Source organism: Macrobrachium nipponense, chromosome 3, assembly GCF_015104395.2.
Source record: "Macrobrachium nipponense isolate FS-2020 chromosome 3, ASM1510439v2, whole genome shotgun sequence".
NCBI classification, from domain to species: domain Eukaryota; kingdom Metazoa; phylum Arthropoda; class Malacostraca; order Decapoda; family Palaemonidae; genus Macrobrachium; species Macrobrachium nipponense.
The window spans coordinates 73,524,864-73,542,591 of record NC_087202.1 but is presented as its reverse complement, the minus strand read 5'-3'; positions in this window follow the sequence as shown (position 1 = coordinate 73,542,591).

Here is a 17,728-nt window from a genome sequence, read left to right as displayed (position 1 = left end):
CACAATTTCCACTCATACACACACTCGGAAATTAAGCCACAGTTATAATTTAATACCGAGTTCTCTACTCTAGGAATAACTCACACCCAGGGGGAATTGATCAAGTGCTGGGGGAAGCACTCTCACTGAGGTATTATAATCAAGTGCTGGGGGAAGCACCTGATTATAATACGATTCCCTCTGGGTGAAAGTTACTCCCAGGGTAGAGGGACCTCGATATTAAACTTAGCCTGTGGCTTAATTTGGGTGCGTGTGAATTTTGTCACTTACACATTTGTGACTTTATGTTCCCTAATACTAAGACACAAATATCGCAAACTGACGAATTCCTTAAACATTGGGAGGAACTTAAACCCAAGGAGAATTATAATGTAAGTGTTGGGGGGAACACTTATTGATTATAATTCCACTTGAATGGAAGTTACTCCCAAAGTCTAGGGAATTCTGTATTGCACAATATTTGTTGCTCAGTATCAGGAGTTCTTCACCTTGATGTCCTCTGACCTCAGAAGAAATCGGCCAGTGTGGGTTTCCTGTCACTCCTACGAGGCTCTTGCTGCCTCTGGGGCCGCCTGTCTTGTGCCCTCTTCTGTCCTTTTGGTCTTAACCCGAATTTCCAGACCTCGTTAAAGAAGGCAATGACGTACTCCTCACTACCGTCGGATGTAGGGGGGGGCAGTTGTTTGCCTTGCCTCTTTGGTTTTGGGGTCCCTGGAATTGGATTCCTTGTGGGTACGTTGATCATCCTCCTGATGTTTTTCTCCTCCCCCCTCTGCCGATGACCATGGCACGTTCCTGATAGTCGAGGACCACTCTGTAGAGGCGATCTCCCATCTTGGTCAAGCCAGTCATAATTTCCTCTGGTTTTTCGCCTCTTGCTGCCTGTTCTCTTGGTGGAAGGGGTTTCTTCATGGCCTTTCGTATTTCGAGACAGGCGTCCTCGACATCGCTTAGTCGGCCATGTATGGTGACATAGTCGTCCTCTCTCTTGTGGGCGATGATGGTGACGTTGTTCTCCTTCTCAAGTTTCTTGAGATTTCCTCCTCGGTGCCCGATGAGGAGTCCTTTCTGCTTCCCGTCGACTTCCAATCGATATTTGCCTGGGCCAGTTCTTGTGAGTCCTTCCTCTGTGATCTCAGCGCTGGTGACGCTGATCTCTTCCAGAATGAACTTCAGGTGACTGAGGGCTTTTCTCACCATGTCTAGGTCTCCGCCCAAAAAGCCAATTTGCCTCTTGTCGTCTTCTTGAGGCAGAATGACATTGACTTTGAAGAGGCCCCTGACTTCTGCAGCCCCTTGTCCATTCTGGGCGAGGAGGAAACGTCTGCCCTCAAGCGGCAAATCGAACTGGTAGAAGTTGAGGCCGACGAGTTTCAGGTCGTCTTCTGTCGGCCAGTTCTTGACGTCGTCGATGATTTGCGATATGACTCGCTCGACTTCGAGGGCGTCTTCCAGCGATCCAAAAATGCTGATGTAATGGCGTTCATCGTCCTGTTCAGGGAGGTAGATGGTCACATTCCGCTCCCTGTTCAGTTTTCGGATGGTAGCATCTTGTGGTCCCCTTATGGCTTCCCTGAACTGCCGGTGAACTGTCATCAAAAAGTCCTGTTTTCCGACCTCAAACAGTCCTCGGGAGACTTGGGGAAGTTTGTTTGTGTCGAAAATCCTGTCTACTCTGAACTGGATTTGTTTGTAGACCTTTTCGACGTTGTTCTTGCTGCCCGTAAGTTGGACCATCCTGGAGCCATCGTTTGGGACGTTCAGGACGACGCCATGCTCCTGCCTGGCCATCTTGGCGAATTTGCCTCCCTTTCCGATGATCTGTCCCATGTCTAAGTCTTTCAGACACTGGAAAGTGAAGCATTTACCTTTTGTATGTCTGAGAGGGCCGCATCTCATAGGTCTTGTTGTTTTCAAGGTATTTGCAGGGGCAGGTCGTCTTGTTCCAGAGTTCTTCTCTGGAATAACCTTGACTATGTTAGCGAACGTCTTCTCTCTTGCTTCTTGACGTCCACTCTCGTCTTCCTGAGTCGCTGGTCTTATTTCTTCATGATGGCCATTTTCTTCTTCCTTAATACTTATCTCGATGGCAGGACTTTTATTTTCTTCTTGAGGAAGAATGCATTCCGTTTCTTCTTCCTGCGGACAGTCATTTTCTTCTGTTTCTTCCTGAGGAAGAACAGTCTCTTCTGCGTCTCCTTTTGTAGTATCTTGTTCTATTTGTACTTCTGGAGTTAGAGTTTTTTCTTCCTCTTTATCCTCCAGATGTACTTGTTCCTCCTCTTTAGTATTATTCTGTGGCTTTTCTTCGAGAGGAAGTTGGGTTTCCCTGGAACGCAAAGCTTTGGGCACAAGTCTTCGTGTCATGCCTCCTTTGCCCTCCTCCTCGGGAGCCTCTCGAAGTGTGATGCCAACTATGACTTTGTGTCTGCTTTCTTCGAAATCCCAGTCTTTAATCTTCATCTTCGAGATCCCAGTCTTCTTCCTCATCGAATTCCGCGTAGCTCTCGTCCTCCATAATTTCATCCTCATCGTAATCTTCTATGACTTCTTCGATGAGGGGGAGAGTTCGACGTTGCACAATCAAATAGGTAGGCTGCTTAACCACAGGCTGTTTGGGCTGCCTTTTGAGTGCGTCAGCAAAACATAATGGATTTTCATTCTGCTGAACATCCTGCCTGTGGTCTTCTTCCTCTGCCTCCTGATGAGGAAGCTCTTCCATGGCGACGTCGTATCCTTCCCTTTCGTATTCGTCCAGGATCTCCTGAATGTGCAGGAAGGCCATTTCCACTCTATTTTCGGCGCCCTCTAAAGAGGCGGCTTCCTGGGCGTCGTCGTCGGGAAGGACGAGGCGGACATTGTAGAATTTTGTGAATTCTTGGACCTCGTCCGCTATTTTTCGAAGGATCTGTCTGTCTTTCAGGGATAGTTGGAACTCGTACAAATCGCCATCAATAAATTTGAGTTCCTTTTTCTCCTTCTGGGAAGTGTGTCTACCTCCTGCGAAGGGATTACTTCGACACTCCCTGTGGTCGAGGTCTGTGATTCTGGGGTGTCCTGACTAGTCTTTCCAGTTGGTTCCGTAGTAGGGATATTGGTGCTCACGTCAGTCAGGACTCTATCTTGTTCCTCTCCGTGGTCTTCTTCTTCGTCCTCTTCAGTTTCTTTCTGTTCGCCTTCCTGCTCTTCGACGTCTTCCTTTTCAGTCTCCTGATTTTCTTCCTTGTAGTCGTCTTTGGTGTGGTCGTCGTCTTTTGGTCTGTCGTGGTCATTTGTCTGGTCGTAGTCATTGGTCTCGTCGTGGTCTTTGGTCTCGTCGTGGTCTTTGGTCTCGTTGTGGTCTTTGGTCTTGTCCTCGTCAATAGTTTCGTCATCGTGATTGGTCTTGTCGTCGGGTTCGGTCTTGTCGTCATCGTAATCATTTTCAGTCTGGTGGTCGTCGTCAAAAATCCAATTAATATTCCGTGTCCCTTCGCCGCCTTCAGCAATGTCATTCGTACCTCCGAGGAAGTACGGGACAACAAAGACGCCGATGAGACACAGGAACATTCTGGGCCAAAACAAGAGTTGATCCAAATTGCGAAGAACCTCGTCAGTTGCCGCAGCTCCCTGGTCGCTTGGAAGAGATGTCCTCACCAAGTTCTGCAGGGTCCCGTGGCAAGCTGAGAGGGAGGGTTCCTCGTATCCAGAAAAGTATGAGAGACCGATATAGTTCAGAAAGGTATGCAGAGCGCGACGCGCTCTGTTTTCCGTTCTGAAATCCAAAAGAGATTGTCGAGCAGCATCACAAAGTCGAAGCTCTTTTTCAAGAGTCGACTGCCAACAAAGGACGCCGCTCGCCAGTACAAGTCGCATCAGTAGTATAAATCCTGCGAGGAAAGTTTTCAAACACTGATTTAATTGCTGTGGTAGAAATCATTTTGCTGAATGATGCCGAACAAGAGTGCATTCGCCAAGGTTAGTTTTGGTTCAAGACGCCTGATCTGAGGCCGGGATTCCCGGAGTCCTGAAGCCTGAAGCCTTTCCAGGATCGCTTCTTCGGAGACTTCGTAAGTATTCTATGGAGACTTCGACCCCGAGTTCCTTCCTATCCTCCGTTTAGTATTCATTTCTTTAAGCAGAACAATCTGAACGCACTCTGTGATATGTGAAAGCTATTTATAATAATTAATTAATATATAATAAATATTGTTAACCTTATTTTGATTCCTAATGGCTCTCGCAGTAAATTGTATCTGAAGATATGCTGTTAAATTAATTGTTGGCTTCATTACGACGTCTTTACTTTTGTATTAGTTCAACCTGATTCGGGTTTTTATCAGTGTTTATTGCTTATAATCTGCTGATAGTTCGTATACTGACTTAAGTTGCTTGAATTTTAAACTTGGGTTATATAATTGAATATCTTTTTTTATGTACGATTTCTACATCCTCAGATACAGGTCACTACGAGTATCATATAAGAACCAAAATAAATGGTTAACTATTATATATTAATTTATATATATATATTATAATATATATGTCTATATATATATATATATATATAAATATATATATAGTATATATGTGTGTGTGTGTGTGTGTGTGTGTGTGTGTGTAGAAATTGTACATAAAAGACACTTAATTTTTCTAAGTTATATTCAAGCTACTTACGTCAGTATACGTACTATCAGCAGTTTATAAGCAATAAACACTTAATAATACCAATTCAGGTTAAACCAATACTAAAGTAAGGACGTCCTATTAAAGCCAAACTTTTAATATCATACCTGCAGATACAATTCACTACAAGAGCCATCAAGAACCAAAGTGAAGTTAACAATTATCATTATTTCTTCCTTTTTCCCTCAAAAGGAGTAGCTATACGAACGTTAATTTACCATTTTTTTGTTCTAATATTCACTAAATCATTCCTCACAGACGTTTCAATTTAGCAGATGAAAGGAGCTAAGGTAAAGTGGCACTAAAAACCTTTCTCAATTGTTGTATATTTTAGGTAAAAATAATATTGCTTAATACTGAAGGACGTGGCTATTCCTCCGAACTATCGGAAATTAATTGACAGTTGAAGAGAACAGCTACGTCCGTCAATACATTCCAGAGATATTCAATGTTTCTTTCATAGCGAAATTCATAAAAGTGGACGTTTTCCATTCTTCTATTTTGGTCTAGCAGTTCAGTTATCCCCCCCTAGCCCCACCCCAACCAACCTTTTCCCCATATATATATATATATATATATATATATATATATATATATAGATATATATATATATACGTATATACACACACACACACAGTATTCATCTGATTATTCCATTACCAGTAGGATATATATTTACGTATAGCCTACACACACACACACTCTCTCTCTCTCTGTTTGAATCTTTGCAGAAACAGAGGAAGGGATGGGTGGGGAGGGGGGGAGGTTGTTGGGATGGGGCTACGGGGATAACTGAACAGCTTAGGCCAAAATAGAATTAAAAACGTCCACCTTTATGAATTTCGCAATGAAAGAAACATTGAATATTTTTGCACATGTGGTCATTCACTAAACACACAATTGAGCCACAAATGACGTCTAATATCGAGGTCTCTATTCCTTGGGAATTTATTTCACCCAAGGTAAATTAATAATATTGTTGACTTCCCCAGCACTTGATTAAATTCCCGGGGTGGAAATAAATTCCCAAGGTATAGAGACCTCGATATTAGACGTTATTTGTTGCTTAATTTACGTGTGTGAATGGCCACATTTGCACTGATTAAAATTCGGATACATTACTGGGTTGCCCAAATTGGCCCCCAAATGGTAAGGCTATATGTAATAGTCTTGGGTATTTTTTGGTGGGTCAAATGGTCTTTAACTTCAAACTGAAAATAACGCAGCCTAATGGCAAGCAACTGGTCACTTTGCATGAAAAATGACCACAAATGACTGCAATTCGGCTTCCATGCATAGGGACCAATTGCTTGCCATTAGGCTGCGTTATTTTCTGTTTGAAGGATCCCCAGAAACACCTCAAGACCGATCTAACTAACTTGTATGATATTAGCTTATTCATTCGTGGGCATACTTTGGTAACAGGCCTAGTCTACGTCTGTTACGGGCTGCTCTAGGAGGAAGAGCCCGTGCTGGCATAAGGCCAGCTAAATGTAAAACAACAGTCTACGTCTTCTGAAAACCACACTGTTATTCTATAAAAAAAAAAAAAAAAATTAAATATTGGAAGTCGGTAAGTCCACGTTCAGTCAAAAACAACCAATGAACAGCTTACCTTGTTCGGAAAGGCTGAGGTTCAACCATTAGGTTCGAAACCTCTTTTAAGCCCTGTTTTCAAGCTGATTGGAGTCGATCACGGAAGCATAAACCTTTATTTCTATAAACCAGTCTCTGGCATTAATGCATTTAGGCCCTGGTCGAATTGTTTCCGTTTGGGACGTTACAAAGTCATGGAACCCCTTTTGATGCTATTCATTAGCATATGATTCATTTTGTGTGTGTTTTTTTTTTTTTCAAAGATTGAGCCAGCCTTCTTTGTTCTTTCTGTCCTATTATAACAAAATAGGCCTAGAGTGTCCTGGCCCTTCAGGGAACATGTTATAAGCCACATCTTACCTTCAACGACACTCAAAAGACACCGAGTTGAAATTCAAGGTTGCCAGATGAACTCAACAGCTTATGGACAAAATTAAAAACATGGCCAAAACTGGCCACTTTGGAAATGTATTTGGCCACAAATATGGCAAGGGATATAAAATGATTTCATTGTGTGTGAACTAACATATACCAGTAATTAACTGAGCATCATCGTAAATTATCCCTATACTTTTAAATTAGATACTTATAAATTAAACCTAAAATATTTACAAGGAAACACAGCTGTTAAAATTGACAGCACTTCAAAATATTGGATGTCGAGTTGTAAAGGGATTTGTTAGCTGTTGAGCATTTGTAGCATTTGCATAAAGGACCAAACTGATTTTTCATGGCCACAGAGTTCAAAAAAGCAAAAACAACCTGGCAACATTGAGGTAAACTGAAGCTGAGTGTAGTTGTCCTTGCACCTCCCCATCCCCGGTTCGTTCTGAACAGAAAACAATAACCATTTCATGGTTACTATTCAAAACGGCTTGTGTACTGCAAGGCTTCATTAGCAATGCTCATAAGAGGGTAGTGCCATCACTGCGCCTCATGCGGTGCACTGTAGGCACTACTAAAGGTTCTTTGCAGCTTGCCTTTGGCCCCTACCTGCAACCCCTATACTGTTTTTCACCCTCTCCTGATAACTGATTCATGATGCAACTGCTTTGAGGTTTTCCTCCTGTTACACCTTTTTCAAACCTTTTTGTCGTCAATTTCCTTTTCAGTGCTGAATGACCTCATAGGTCCCCAGTGCTGCCTTTGGCCTAAATTCTATATCAATTTGATTAATTAGCAAACACTTAAATATTCTCTTTGCAGTTTTACTAATGATGCCATATAGCATTTTGATCAAGATTGTTCCAGTAGGTTACACTCTAGAGAATATATAAACAAGCAAATAACTAAGTGCATGAACTATAGCAAAAATATCTGTATGCCTTCTTTATTGCTTGCCCCATCCCATTTTGATTATATTATTTCCTTAATTCAGAACTAAATTTTTTAACCTTTCTCATGACTGTGTCATCATGAATCTAGCCACCTGTGGGGGCAAGCCAGCCTCTATGGGTGCCGGTCCCAAGCCCGGATGAATAGGGAGGGTTGGTGTCAGGAAGGGCATCCGACTGTAAAAACCCACGCCAGAACCAATGAAATGGTCGTGATATTGATGAGAATAGTGCTAGGGCGTACTCCGTAAACGACGCACAGACACATCGCCCTAACTCTGTGACAAGGCGAGGGCTACTGCATCATGAGCGGGAGCAGCTAAAGAAGCGAGCTCTAAATGTTATCAGAATAGGCCAGTTCAATATGGGTCTATGACAGGAAGAGGAAGAGAGTTGGCGGAATTGATGAGGATAAAGAGAGTGGATATTTGTGTGTGCAGGAAACTCGATGGAAGGGTAATAAAGCTAAAGAAACTGGGGGATGGCTACAAGCTAATCTATAGTGGAGCAAATGAGCAGGGTAGGAATGGCGTTGGTGTAGTGTTGTCGGGGGAAATGAAGAATGCAGTGACGGAAGTGAGTAGAAAGAATGATCGCATTATGAGAGTGAAGATATGTTATGGAGGGGAAACAATGAACATCATTAGCGCTTATGCTCCACAAGTGGGCTGCACAGAGGAAGAAAAGAGCCGTTTTTGGAACGAAATGAGTGAGGTAACGCAAGAACTGGAAGAGCAGGAGAGGACTGTAGTGGGGGCAGACTTTAATGGACATGTCGGAAATGAAAACGGATGTAATTGAACGTGTGCATGGAGGACATGGGATTGGGGAGAGAAACCCAGAAGGAGAGAGTATAGTGGACTTTGCCGTGTCCTTTGATATGGCAATAGTGAACACATTCTTCAAAAAGAAGAGGGAGCACTTGATAACATACAGGAGTGGCGGTAGGTGCACACAAATAGATTACCTCCTTTACAATAGATCAAGGCTGGTGGAAGTTAGGAATTGTAAAGTTATCCCAGGTGACCACGTGGCTTCCCAACATAGGCTCCTTTGTATGGATTTAAGGATGACAAAAGAGAAAAGAAAACGAAAACGCAATGGGGTAAAGAAAATCAAGTGGTATAAATTGTTAGGGAGGGAGAATGATAAGAAGAGAGAGTTCAAGAGAAGAGTGCTGGGAGAGGTTGATCTGGGAATTGAAGATGTGGGAGAATGGTGGAGGCATAATGCACCAGTGATTATAAGACATGGAAAGGAGATACTAGGGAAACATCTGGAATAGTATGGGAGGAAAAGGAGAGACTGGTGGTGGGGGAGAAGAGGTGGTGGAAGTGGTGAAGGGTAAAAGGGAGGCAAAGAAGAGATTTGAAGAGTCACAGCTGCAGGAGGACAGAGATGATTAAGAGAAAGAAACAAAGAAGTAAAAAGGGTGGTACTCAAGCTAAGGCAAGGGCATATGAGGAGGTTTATAATGAACTGGAAACCAAGGAAGGGTTGAGTAAGATGCTTAAACTGTCAAAAGTAAGAAATAAAAGAACAAAGGACATCAACCCATATTAAGCAAATGAAAGATAGGAATGGTACGGTCATAAAAAAGGAAGAAGACATCCTGAAAAGATGGAAAGAGTATTTCGAACAACTGCTAAATGAAGAAAATGAAAGACTTGTAAGAGAGGATGGACAAGTAAACATGGGAATGGTAATGGGGATATCTAAGGGATGAAGTGATACGAGCCTTAAAAAGAATGAGGAATGGGAAGGCAACAGGACCTGACTTAATCCCAGTCGAAGTTTGGAAAGCCTTAGGAGAGGAAGGGGTAGACATCTTGTATGATCTGATGGTAAAAAATATTCGAACAGGAAAAGATACCAGAAGAATGGCGGGAAAGCATATTGATACCTATATTTAAAGGTAAGGTGATGTCCAGGAATGCAGTAATTATAGAGGTATAAAACTAATGTCTCACACGTTGAAGATTTTGGAAAGAATAATAGATAGCAGGCTGAGAGAGGAAGTTAGAATAGGGAAGGAACAGTTAGGATTTATGAAGGGAAGCGGCACAACGGATGGAATATTTTGCATAAGGCAGATAATGGAGAAATTCAGAGAAAAACAACGAGACCTGCATTGGTATTCATAGACCTTGAAAGGCCTATGACAGAGTGCCAAGGCAAGAAATATGGAGATGTTTGAGGGAGAAGATGGTGCCGGAAAAGTATGTCAGAATTATTCAAGAGATGTACAGGAATGTGTATACTAGAGTGAGGAGTAGTGTTGGAGAGACGGATGGATTTGAGATAGGAGTGGGACTACACCAGGGGTCAGCACTTAGCCCATTCATCTTCAACATCGTGATGGATGTAATGACCAGGGATGTTAGAGAAGCAGTGCCATGGTGCATATTATACGCTGATGACATTGTGTTGTGTTCAGAGGGGAAGGAGGAGTTGGAGGGGAGGTTGGAGAGGTGGAGAGCAGCACTTGAGGAGAGAGGAATGAGAATAAGCAGATCAAAAACCGAATATATGTGTTCTAGTATTACTGAGGAGGTGGAAGTAGCATAAGATTGGATGGGGAAGAAATAAAGAAAGTACAGAAGTTCAAGTACTTTAGGGTCCGTATTAGAGGATAGTGGAAGCATGGACCAAGAGGTGAGACACCGAATTCAGGCAGGATGGAATAACTGGAGGGCTGCATCAGGGGTACTCTGTGACAAGAAGGTCTCTCTGAAATTGAAAGGAAAGTTCCATAGGACGGTGGTCAGACCAGCAATGTTATATGGAACAGAAACAGGAAGTATGAGGAAAACAGAGGAGAAGAAGATGGATGTAGCAGAAATGAGAATGTGAGATGGATGTCGGGAGTAACAAGGGAAGATAGGATTAGAAATGAGTATATAAGAGGATCGACAAAGGTAGCTGAAATATCGAAGAAAATACAGGAAGGAAGGCTTCGATGGTATGGACACCTATTACGAAGGGAGGAACATCATGTTGGAAGACATACGATGGAAATGGAAGAAGGGAAGACCAAGAAAGAGATGGCGTGATTGTGTAAGGGAAGATATGGAGTTGAAAGGTATAAATGAGAACGAGGCACAAGACAGAAATCGATGGAGACGACTCATTCGCAATGGCGACCCCATATAAAAATGGGTTTAAGCAAGGAAGAAGAAGAAGATGACTGTGTCATCATGAGTACTCCTTCTCGTACGCTGTTATTGTTAGACTAAGCTGAGCACATACCACAAGTTCTTACTCGCAAAACTAGGCCATGAGTATGAAAAAGGGTAATTTAGGAGTGGAACAGATGCAGCAAGGACAGGCTAGGTTCCAAATCTGTTCAAAATTTCTGTATTTATCAGAGGATTAATATGACAATAATAAGACAAATGTCTGTATACATACCTGAATGTATATTTATATATGTATGTATGCAGAATATTTACTGATGAAAAACAGATAAACTTGGAGAGACTGCTATGTAATTCTGTCCTACTTAAAAACGTCATCTTACAGGAAAAGGTTAAAGCTTCCCTTTTACCTGGGAATACGTACTTTGCTCAAAATAGTGTATGGCATTTGAACTGTCTTGCTAAATGCATTCTGTATGTATATTTCCTCTCAACTATAAAAGGCCAAGTCAAGAACTACCATAAAAGAAAGTTATCGAGGCAAGATCTGCTGTCTGTTCTATATACCCACTCTGCAATCCTTTGTTCCCTGGATAAGAAGATACATCACTTCAACTGGGCAAAGAAATCAACTTTTACGCATTGGCATGGACTGAAGGAGACATAACAACCCAATAGTTTAATTTAAACAAACTTGAGTTATATCTTTTGCTACAGAGTCAGATGTATAGGACAGGTCACTATACAGGATGAAATTCAATAAAAGTCAGCTTCAGTACTTCAGAAGGAAATGATGTAGTTCAATGACTTGAAGAAAGTACAAATATATTGTGTATCTTCTAATAGCTAAGAACAGCAACCCCATTGATGACTCAAAGAAAAGAGTACTTCACTAAGAGTGGATTAAAGGCATATACAAAAAAATCTCTAAGTAAAACAAATGAAACTGCATCTTTGGTTTTAGCAACACGTGCTCGACTTGGCATTAACAATACTGCTCTGCTGATAAGCCTGTACTCCCGCAACTTAGCTGGAAAACCTCCATGCAACTGCAGGTGAGGTTGGTGCAGGCACTTCTGAGGATGTATACCATTATTACATGGTCAAACATTAGGAATTTATATGGAACTCAGCACTTTATACAATACATACCATACAGCTAGTTGGATCACATCAAATGGACGAAATGCAAACTCACAATTTATCCATGTGCACACGGACAACTATTTACCATTTTGCTAGTAAGAGTGACCAGGAAAAATGGAATATTTTAAAATTAATTCTTATCTTTCCTGGCCATACAAACTATAGTCTTTTGTATACAGAGTATAGTGTTGAGTATGCGCTAGACTGGCTAAGTGCTGACTAAGCAAGGGTGGTACTCAGGTGGATCTGGGGGAGAGGGGATGCCCACTCCCACCCAACTGATTCTACCCACTGTTCTTCTGGCCCTTATTCAAAAAGAAAAACTGAAAGGAAATAACAAAGCAGGGTCTGATGTAAAATTAATTTCAAGAGTCAAATTTTAAAAGGGTACATATATCTTCGATCTAGGTTTTAAAATTTGTTTTATACTAAAATTCAAAGGGAAATATCTTTATTCACTTTCACACCCACAGATTTTACTGCAAAGGCTTACGATATTTAGCCTGCACCCAGACCCTATACATCGTCAGGCGCTTCCCTCTGTTAACTTGCAGTCGTCTGTCGACGAGGTTTTGTACTTCTTCTAAACCAGCTGACATCATTAACTGACGAATTTCATCTGAAAATAAAAGGAAGAGACACTGTCTTTCTTCAACAGCAATTATATTAGTCTCTTAGCTTAGTGTTGTTCAAGTTCAAGTGCGGAGTAAATTTTTTGAGGTGACTGCAAATTCAGACAAATTAGGAGGTTCTAGTAATGGGATTTTGAGTTGAATAGGTTGCATTTATTGAATCAATAATTATGAGTAACTTTAACCCTACTGATATGTTTACCCTTGTGCATGAAATCTTGGAAAATTATGTATCTTCATACCAACTATGTAACCCTTAAAGAGTAACAATTGAATTTGAAAAGTTGGCAACTTTAACCACACATTTCAAGAATTAAATTGACTCCCTTAGCCTGGGTGGGTGTTAACCTCACAGTAAGGAACAACGACAAAACATCTCACCTAACCCACTTGAAATAAAGCTTTGGTTTCAAAGAGACACGTTAAATTTACTATACGAAACGTGACACTAAAGATGACCCAGCAACAAAAACAAGCAGTAAATTAATAGCAATTTTTGAAAATTTTTAAAAAGACTGAACAGCTTAGACAGCTACCTAATAGACTGAAAAGACTATGGCCCATATATACTACAGAGTTCCATTCTCTGCTGTGTCTAATGGTACTGTTCTTACTGTTATTACATTTAACAGTTTATTTTTACTTCCATTTTTCTTTTACCTTACTAGGCTCCTTTCCTATTGAGGTTCTTGGAAACTAGGTTATCAATGAAATGCAAGCATTTTAAAAAGCATGCCCAAAGAGGTGACTTGTACAATTTTTATTTCCTAGTAACACTGTATAGAATTTACACTTCATAACTAGTACTGATAGTTATGAAGCTCGTTTTTATATAAAGCTATGAGGAGATGTAGAATAATGTTAGATTGGGGAAAAAATAAAATCAATTTACAACGCAGAAATAGAGAAAATGTTTGTTTTCAGCTAGAAGAAGGGAAGTCTTACATAAGTCTGATCAATTTATCCGAGACGACATCTTCTAGAGAAGCGAACATCCAGGAAACTAAGATGAATAATAATGCTAGCCCGGGTAGCCCAGATTTAATGGATAATAGTGAAATAAATAGTAGCGATACAGTTTTTGAAGAAATGTCATTAGCCAGCAATAATCCTATGATAGATAGTGCACAAATAAATTACATTAATAATGCAAGCCTTGATACTCAGAGCTCTGAACAAATTATTGCATGTGAACGAATTGATGAAGATGAATCACAGATTGATTATGAGCATTCAATAATAGATGATGACGAATCAGAAATTGACTGTACATATCTCATAATGGGTGAAGGTAAGGAAGAAAAAATATATCAATGAAGTCCTGTTATTAGGAAAATTAAATAAGAATGAATTAAATTCAACCATACTATTGGATGAAAGTTCAGATGAAAAGGATGTCTGTTATTTCTCAGAGATACACGATGAGGAAGAAATATGTTTAGTTAGTACTGCAAATGACCATACTGTCAGATTTGTAATTAACAGAGAAGTAGTTTTGTACCCGCAATGCCTAACCAAGGTTTGTCTTAGAGCTAAAACAGACGAAGACTTGCATAAAACGGATGTAATGCTAACTAATAAAGACTTACCTGACTTTGTTAGGATGGACAATTCCCTAGTTCACATGGATGGTACTAATTGCGAGACATACGTCCAGAATTACTCAGACAAAAGACTATTACTGAGGTCTGGTATAGAGTTTTGTCCAGGAATTGTAGTGAATAATCCTTCACTAACACTAGGTGAAAAAGTATTCTTCTCTTGCACAGAACAAAGTTCAGTTTTAGATAAAGTAAATAAACCAGACTTTCCTCAGAATAGAGATAAATTACTACAGATATTGGAGAGGTATAGAAATGTCATTGCTTTAGAAGGAGATAAATTAGGCAGAACAGATACTTTACAGCATAAGATTTTAATACAAGATGGAACTAAACCATTCTATATCCCTAACTATAAGTTGCCAATAAGTCAACGACCGATTGTAGATTAGTTAATTGACGAAATGAAGAATGATGGAGTAGTAGTACCTTCTAAATCACCATATAATTCACCTCTCTTGTTAGTTCCAAAGAAAGATGGCAGTTGGAGAATGGTAATAGATTATCGGAAATTAAACTCACACACCATCCCAGATAGAATGCCAATGCCTGTCATAATGATATGTTAGCTTAATTAGGTGGAGCAAAAATATTAACGTCATTAGACTTGTTCAGTGGATATTAGTAGGTACCCTTAGATGAAGAGTCCAAGCCTTTGACAGCTTTTAGTAGTCATAAGGAACATTTACAGTTTGAAGTGATGCCCTTTGGTCTTACATCGGCCCCATTAACCGTTACTCGATTGATGCTCCAAATCTTGCGAAATATAGAGGATGTTTCGGTGTATCTAGATGATGTAGTCAATTCTAGTAAGGACTTGGATAGTCGCTTTAAGACATTAGAAATAGTGTTAGAAAGACTGAGGAGCGCAGGATTAAAGATAAAAATTAAGAAATGTCAATTCATGATGAGATCATTAGAGTATTTAGGACATGTCATTAGTGAAAATAGACTGTGTATACAGGAAGGAAAAATAAAGGCAATTGTAGCATATCCAGCTCCTAGTAACTTGAAAGCCTTGAGAAGATTCTAAGGAATGGTAGGTTATTACAGACCTTTTGGTAAGGGATTTGCCACTATAGCCAAACCTTTAACAGATTTAACTAAGAAGGATGTAAATTATGAATGGAAGACAGAACATGAAAGGGCTTTCCAAACACTCAAGGAAATGATGACAAAAAATCCAATTTTAGTTTACCCAGATTTTTTAGAGGAATTTTACTTAGCCTGCGATGCTTCCAGTACAGGTGTAGGTGCAGTATTAATGCAACAGGGGAAAACAAGACTGAGAGCAGTATATTATGCAAGTAGAGTTTTGAATGCTGCAGAAAGAAATTATAGCACTACCGAGCGAGAATGCTTAGCTCTATATTGGGGATTACGCAAGTTTAGGCATATTTTCCTAGGACATAAAGTCAATGTGCTTACAGATCACAAACCCATTGTGATCTCTATAAGAAAAGAGCCTTCACAAATAATATGAAATATAACAGATGGTGTATAAGTGTCTTAGAATTTGCCCCAAAGTTTAGATATATCCCAGGTAGATATAACACTATAGCAGATGTATTGTCAAGATCGCAAGAAGAGACTGAGAAGCAAATCACAACTAATACTTCTGCTTTAGTTATCAGATCATAGATCTGGATTTGGAAAGAGTTCAGATAGAACAACAAAAGGATGCTAACAATAGAAAATTAATGGGGAACTTAATGCAAAAAGAGGATGATCAGTCTGCATTTCAGTTAATCAATAGAATTCTATATAAAACATCAGAAGAACCGAATGCTTGTTCACGTTTGTATGTACCTAACACACTAACCCAAGAAGTTTTAGAACTAACACGCTCTTACAAGTTGCTAGGACATCCTGGAATAAAGATATATTGTGCAATACAGAATTCCCTAGACTTTGGGAGTAACTTCCATTCAAGTGGATTTATAATCTAAGTGTTCCCCCCAACACTTACATTATAATTCTCCTTGGGTTTAAGTTCCTCCCAATGTATAAGGAATTCGTCAGTATGCGATATTTGTGTCTTAGTATTAGGGAATATAAAGTCACAAATGTGTAAGTGACAAAATTGACACGCACCCAAATTAAGCCACAGGCTAAGTTTAACATCGAGGTCCCTCTACCCTGGGAGTAACTTTCACCCAGAGGGAATCGTATTATAATCAGGTGCTTCCCCCAGCACTTGATTATAATACCTCAGTGAGAGTGCTTCCCCCAGCACTTGATCAATTCCCCCTGGGTGTGAGTTATTCCCAGGGTAGAGAACTCGGTATTAAATTATAACTGTGGCTTAATTTCCGAGTGTGTGTATGAGTGGAAATTGTGTCACTTTTTACACATGTGACTTTAGTTTGCAGTTCATGGCAAACGTAAAATGTCCTAAAGTAAATATAAAATATGCAAATGTGGATTGTGTGTGTCCACCAAAAATAAAACAACAAATACTAAATGAATAACAAAAACTTTTAAAAAATGTAAAATTGGGTTGTAAGTCGGAAAAAAAATAAAAACACAAAAAAAAATAAAAAAAACATTTAAAAAATAATAGAAATGCAAAAGGAGGAGTGTATATCCTCAAAAAAAAAAAAAAAATTATACATAAGATAAAAAAAAATAAAAAAGTGTGTTAGTGACGAAATTCTAACACACATAAATTAAGCCACAAATAACGTATAATGTCGAGGTCTCAATGCCTTGGGAATTTATTTCACCCAATGGAAATTACAACTTGTGCTTCCCCCAGCACTTGATTAAATTTCCCTTGGGTGAAATATATTCCCAAGGCATTGAGACCTCGATATTAAGACGTTATTTGTGGCTTAATTTGTGTCACTAACACACTTTTTTAATTTTTTTATTTTATATATATATTTTTTTGAGTATATACACTCCACCTTTTGCATTTTATTATTTTTTAAATGTTTTGTTTTTTGATTATTTTTTTGTGAGGGCATACAGTCCACATTTTTCATTTTTGGTTTATTTTTTTAGTTTTGAGTTTTTAATTTTTTGCCGACTTACAACCCAATTTTACATTTTTAAAAAGTTTTTGTTATTTTGCGTGTGTGAATGGTCACACTTGCACGACTGATTCCAATTCGCCCACATTACAGGACTGCCCACAAAGTGGCCCAAATGGGAAGGCTATATGTAATAATCTCGGGTATTTTTTTTGGTGGATCAAATAGCCTTTTCCTTCAAACTGATAATAACGCAGTCTAATGGCAAGCAATTGGTCACTTTCAATTCGGCCATATTGCAGAGGTGCCCTAAAGTCAAAGTCCTTTTGACTCCCAAACACACCCAGCCGTACCATTCAGACCATTTTTGGACATCCCTGAATATGGCCAAATTGCAGTCAATTGTGCAAATGTGGCCATTTTCCTGCATAGCGACCAATTGTATGCCATGAGTGACAAAATTGACACGCACCCAAATTAAACCACAGGCTTCATTTAATATCGAAGTCCTCTACCCTATGAGTAACTTCCACCCAGAGGAATCGTATTATAATCAGGTGCTCCCCCCAGCACTTGATCAATTCCCCTGGGTGCAAGTTATTCCTTTGGGGGGTTGAGATCTCTGTATCAAATTATAACTGT